Consider the following 6,752-nt stretch of genomic DNA (forward strand, 5'->3'; position numbering starts at 1 on the left):
TTTAGATATGTTGAACCAGCCTTGCATCCCAGGGATGAAGCCCACTTGATGATGGTGGATAAGCTTTTTGATGTGCTGCTGGATTCAGTTTGTTAGTATTTTATTGAGGATTTTTGCATCAATGTTCATCAGGGATATTGGTCTAAAATTCTCTTTTTTTGTTGTGTCTCTGCCAGGCTTTGGTATCAGGATGATGCTGGCCTCATAAAATGAGTTAGGGAGGATTCCCTCTTTTTCTATTGATTGGAATAGTTTCAGAAGGAATGGTACCAGCTCCTCTTGTAGCTCTGTTAGAATTCAGCTGTGAATCCATCTGGCCCTGGACTTTTTTTGGTTGGTAGGCTATTAATTATTGCCTCAATTTCAGAGCCTGCTATTGGTCTAGTCAGGGATTCAACTTCTTCCTGGTTTAGTCTTGGGAGGGTGTATGTGTCCAGGAATTTATCAATTTCTTCTAAGTTTTCTAGTTTATTTGCGTAGAGGTGTTTATAGTATTCTCTGATGGTAGTTTGTATTTCCATGGGGCCGGTGGTCATATCCCCTTTATCATTTTTTATTGTGTGTATTTGATTCTTCTCTCTTTTCTTCTTTATTAGTCTTGCTAGCAGTATATCAATTTTGTTGATCTTTTCAAAAAACCAGCTCCTGGATTCATTGATTTTTTGGAGGGTTTTGTGTCTCCATCTCCTTCAGTTGTGCTCTGATGTTAGTTATTTCTTGCCTTCTGTTAGCTTTTGAGTTTGTTTGCTCTTGCTTCTCTAGTTCTTTTAATTGTGATGTTAGGGTATCAATTTTAGATCTTTCCTGCTTTCTCTTGTGAGCATTTAGTGCTATAAATTTCCCTCTACACACTGCTTTAAATGTGTCCCAGAGATTCTGGTATGTTGTATCTTTGTTCTCATTGGTTTCAAAGAACATCTTTATTTCTTCCATCATTTTGTTATGTACCTAGTAGTCATTCAGGAGCAGGTTGTTCAGTTTCCATGTAGTTGAGCGGTTTTGACTGAGTTTCTTAGTTCTGAGTTCTAGTTTGATTGCACTGTGGTCTGAGAGACAGTTTGTTACAATTTCTGTTCTTTTACATTTGCTGAGGAGTGCTTTACTTCCAACTATGTGGTCAATTTTGGAATAAGTGCAAAGTGGTGCTTAGAAGAATGTACATTCTGTTGATTTGGGGTGGAGAGTTCTGTAGATGTCTATTAGGTCCACTTGGTGCAGAGTTGAGTTCAATTCCTGGATATCCTTGTTAACTTTCTGTCTCGTTGATCTGTCCAATGTTGGCAGTGGGGTGTTAAAGTCTCCTATTATTATTGTGTGGGAGTCTAAGTCTCTTTGTAAGTCTCTAAGGACTTGATTTATGTATCTGGGTGCTCCTGTATTGGGTGCATATATGTTTAGGAAAGTTAGCTCTTCTTGTTGAATTGATCCCTTTACCATTACGTAATGACCTTCTTTGTCTCTTTTGATCTTTGTTGGTTTAAAGTCTGTTTTATCAGAGACTAGGATTGCCACCCCTGCCTTTTTTTGTTTTCCATTTGCTTGGTAGATATTCCTCCATCCCTTTATTTTGAACCTATGTGTGTCTCTGCACGTGAGATGGGTCTCCTGCATACAACAAACTGATGGATCTTGACTCTTTATCCACTGTGTCTTTCAATTGGATCATTTAGTCCATTTACATTTAAGGTTAATATTGTTATGTGTGAACTTGATCCTGTCATTATGATGTTAGCTGTTATTTTGCTCATTAGTTGATGCAGTTTCTTCCTAGCATCAATGGTCTTTACATTTTGGCATGTTTTTGAATGGCTGGTACCAGTTGTTGCTTTCCAGTTTAGTTCTTCCTTCAGGAGCTCTTGTAGGGCAGGCCTGGTGGTGACAAAATCTCTCAGGATTTGCTTGTCTGTAAAGGATCTTATTTCTCCTTCACTTATGAAACTTAGTTTGGTTGGATATGAAATTCCGGGATGAAAATTCTTTTCTTTAAGAATGTTGGCTATTGGCCCCCACTCTCTTCTGGCTTGTAGAGTTTCTGCCAAGAGATCTGCTGTTAGTCTGATGGGCTTCCCTTTGTGGGTAACCCAACCTTTCTCTCTGGCTGCCCTTAACATTTTTTCCTTCATTTCAACTTTTCTAGTATGTTCTTTTAAATGTATGACTACCGGTTGCAGTGGCATGGCCCTTTAGTCCTAGCTAGTCAGGAGACTGGGGTGTGAAGATTGCTTGGGCTCAGGAATTCAAGGCCAGCCTGGGCAATAGCAAGATCCTGTCTCTAAAAACTATATCCATATGTATTATTATTGAAAGCAAAAATTGTAAGATTAGTGGAGGTTTCAATGTTACGTTATAAATGGCAACTGCAACTTTAAAGAAGGGAAGGCTAAAGAGACTTTTGTTTCTCCTACTTATGTCTAAAACCTTTTACTCAAAGTGCTGACATTAACACTAAATGGACAACTAAAGATTGTGTAGGTATATTGTAATCCATAGAACATCCACTAAAAATAATAAAAGGAGATATAGCAAAAAATGCCAGTAGGTATATTAAAATGAGACAGTATAGATATCCAAATAATCTGGAAAAATACGAGAAAGGAAAAATAGACTAATGTAAGACAGAAGGAAAAAATAGAAAACAAGTAATAAAGTGGTAAATTCAAATCCAGCCACATCCATAATCACATTAAAGGTAAATGGCCTAAAGATACTAATTAAAAAAAGAAATTTTCAGATTGGATTAAAAAAAAGACCCAGCTATATACTGAATACAAGAAATCTATTTTATATACAATGACATAAATAGGTTAAAAGTGAAAGGAGACCAGAGCTCTCTTTTCTGAGCATCCGGCAAGATGGCAGAGGTAGAGCAGAAGAAGAAGCGGACCTTCCGCAAGTTCACCTACCGCAGCGTGGACCTGGACCAGCTGCTGGACATGTCCTAGGAGCAGCTCATGCAACTGTACAGTGCGCGCCAGCGGCGGCGGCTGAACCGGGGCCTGCGGCGGAAGCAGCACTCACTGCTGAAGCGCCTGCGCAAGGCCAAGAAGTAGGCGCAGCCCATGGAGAAGCCAGAAGTGGTGAAGACGCATTTGCGGGACAAGATCATCCTGCCAGAGATGGTGGGCAGCATGGTGGGCGTCTACAACGGCAAGACCTTCAACCAGGTGGAGATCAAGCCCGAGATGATTGGCCACTACCTGGGCGAGTTCTCCATCACCTACAAGCCCGTGAAGCACGGCCGGCCCGGCATTGGAGCCATCCACTCCTCCCGCTTCATCCCTCTCAAGTAGTGGCTCAGCTAATAAAGGCGCACCTGGCTCCAAAAAAAAAAAAAAAAAAAAAAAAAAAAAAAAAAAGTGAAAGGATAGAATAAATATACCATGCAAGCATTATTCCAAATAAATGGCAGGGACCATGTTAATGCCAAAGTGGACTTCAAAGCAAGCAAAAGTATCAGAAGTAAAGAGAGAGGCACTTATATAATGATAAAATAATCAATTCATTAATTCTTCTATGACTAAGAAGTCATAACAATCCAAAATGTGTATACATCTAATGACAGAGCATCAAAATACACGAATCAGAAACTGATAGAACAGAAAAGAAATAGACAAAGCCACAATTATATTTGAAGACTTAAAAATTTTTCTCTCAGGATTGACAGAACAAGTAGAAAAAAATGAGTAAGGATATAGAAGACTTGAGCAACGTTCTCAACCAATGTGACTAAATTAACATTTATATCATTCCAATTTTAATATATATGCTGCTAAAGTGAGTGCTGAATTGACATTTATGCTCCACCCAACAATAGCAGAATACATATTCTTTCCAGGTTTACATGGAACGTTTACCAAGATAGACTATATTCTGGGATATAAATAATGGAAAACTTAAGATAATTGAAATCATAATGGTTTCAAAAAAGTGTTTCAACCACAACAGAATTAAATTTGGAATCAATAACGAAGTTTTCTGGAAAATTGATGAATATTTGAAAATTAATCAACACACATTAAAAAAAAAAAACCCAGTGGTTACAGAAAAAGTCTTAATGGAAATTAGGCCATATTTTAAACTGAATTAAAGTGAAAATACAACATCAAAAATTTGTGGCATGTAGCTGAAATAGTACTTAGTAAAATTTATAGCATTAAATGCTTTCATCAGAAAAGAAAAAAGATGTCAAATAAATAATCTAAGCTTCTGCTTTAAAAAACTAGAAAAAGAAGAGTAAATTAAACCCACATTAAACAGAAGGAAGAAAAGAATAAAATTAAGAGCAGAAATCAATGAATGAAATTGTAAAAAAAAATAGAGAAAATCAGTGAATAGCAATCAAATGAAAGCTGCCTCTTTGAAATGATCAATACAATCAATCAATTTCTAACCAGAGTGTTGGGAAAAACTCTTTACAGATCCCTGACTTTTCCACATGTTTTTTGAGTAAGACACTGACTACCCTTTGTTCTAGACTACTTTTCCCCCCAATAATGTCTATAAACAGCCCTGGAAGATGGAGATAATGTCTCACTCCAGGTCAAGTAATGCTTACTGCTCAATACAAAAGATACTAGTACCCTAAGTTTAGGGTTCCTTTCCTGCAATGCAAGCCACTGCAATTTCAGGTATCATCTAGACCTCTTTGTGTTGACCTGTGGGAATCTGTGCCCAGGGAACTGGTGCAAAAATCTTGATACTCTGACTGGCTGCTGCTATTGCTGTAAGCACTAAACTAAACTTTGTCTCTGACTTAGGAGTCATATGTCTTCTACCAGAATCTACAAAACTGGCAGCCTAATTTCTTAGTTTGTAAGTAGGGTAAAATCTCCAACCCTTCACAGTTCTTAACATAGAAAAATAGTTCTTCTCAAGAAAAACTTGAGAGAAGACATATATTACTTGACTGCAGTCAAGTAATTATCTTGACTTCTTGCATTGTAATTTTCCCAACTATAGTCTAATATTAGGAATGAAAGAGGAAATATCACCTATAGCTTCTACTGATATTTAAAGAATAATAAGGAAGGATTATTAACAACTCCAAGTCTGTAAATTCAACAACTTAGATTAAATGACATACTTGGAAGACACAATTTACCAAAATTCCCTCAAGAAGAAATAGATAGCATGAATAGTCCCTTATCTTTTAAAGAAATTGAAATTGAAATTGTATTAAAAAGACCTTCCAAAGAAAAAAAAATTTGGCTGGGTGTGGTGGCTCATGCCTGTAATCTCAACACTTTGGGGGGCTAAGGCAGGTGGATCACTTGAACTCATGAGTTCAAGAGCAGCCTGGGCAATATGGCAAACCCTGTCTCTACAAAACATACAAAAATTAGCCAGGCATGATGGCGGGTGCCTGTAGTCCCAGCTACTTGGGTGGGAGACTGAGGTGGGAGGATGGCTTGAGCTGGAGAGGCAGAGGCTGAAGTGAGCTGAGATTGTGCCACTGCACTCTAGAATGGGCAATAGAGCCAGACCTTGTCTCAGGAAAAAAAAAAAAAAAAGGAAAAAGAAAAATATTTTAGGCCCAGATTGTTTCACTGGTAAATTCTACCAAACATTTAAGAAAGAAACCAATTCTTTACAATCTCAGTAGAAGAGCATGATATTCTTTCCAACTTATTCTATGAGGCCAACATTACCCTATTACAAAACCAGACAGAGACATTATGAGAAAGAAACCTACAGATCAATATTCCTCGTGAGCACAGATGCAAGATCCTCAACAAACTAGAAGCAATATCTAATCCAGCAATACATAATTAGGATAATATAACATGACCAGTTTATATAATGAATGTAAGGTAGATTCAACATTCAAAAATCAATGTAATTAATCGTATAAACAAGGAAGAAAAACCGTATGATCAAATAAATAGATGAAGATGAATCATTGAATGAAATTCAACATCCATTCATGATGAAAATTCTCAGTCACCAAAAAATAGATGGTAATTCCTTAACCTAACAAAAGGCATCTTCAAGAAAATCTGCAGTTAACATCCACTTCGTAGTGAAATAATGTGAAATAATATTTGCCTAATACTGGGAACAAGACAAAGATATCCACTCTCATTACTCCTATTCAGTGTCATACTGGAAGGTTTTTTTTCAATGCAAGAAGTCAAGAAAAATAAATAGAAGGCATATACAGATATCCCCGATTTATGGTGGTTTGATCTATAATTTTTCTAGTTTACAATGGTGTGAGAACCATTATCCCCATTTTGGCATAATGTACAATATTTAACAAATGACTTGAGATATTCAACACTTTATTGTATAATGGGCTTTGTTTTAGATGATTTTGCCCAACTGTAGGCTAATATAAGTGTTCTGAGCACACTTAAGGTAGGCTAGGCTAAACTATAATCTTCAGCAGGTTACGTATATTAAATGCCTTTTTGCCTTACAGTATTTTCAGTTTCAATGGATCTTTTGGGACATAATGCCACTGTAAGTTGAAGAGCATCTGTAGATAGATGAGGAACAAGTAAAATGATCACTATTTACAGATGATACGATTATCTACATAGAAAACGTTAAGGCATCTACAAAAGCTTCTAGAACTAGTAAGTGAGTTTAGCAAGTTAACAGAATACAGAAAAAAAATTTTCTATACTAGCAGTGAAAAAATAGTACCATTTACTACATCACCATCCCCTAGAAGAAAGAAATATTTTGGTATATATTTAACAAAATACATGCAGGATCTGTATGCTGAAAACCTGTGTGCAAATGTTTAT

General features: G+C 36.8%; 1 pseudogene across 1 annotated transcript; it reads left to right on the forward strand.

Moving 5' to 3' along the window:
- The first annotated feature begins 2,849 nt into the window (after window positions 1-2,849).
- On the forward strand, window positions 2,850-3,356 carry LOC111543500 (annotated as a pseudogene). Its single transcript, XR_002731891.2, has one exon. The product of XR_002731891.2 is annotated as a 40S ribosomal protein S15 pseudogene (transcript).
- The last annotated feature ends 3,396 nt before the right edge of the window (window positions 3,357-6,752 follow it).

The sequence above is a fragment of the Piliocolobus tephrosceles genome, chromosome 2, assembly GCF_002776525.5.
Source record: "Piliocolobus tephrosceles isolate RC106 chromosome 2, ASM277652v3, whole genome shotgun sequence".
Classification (NCBI taxonomy): domain Eukaryota; kingdom Metazoa; phylum Chordata; class Mammalia; order Primates; family Cercopithecidae; genus Piliocolobus; species Piliocolobus tephrosceles.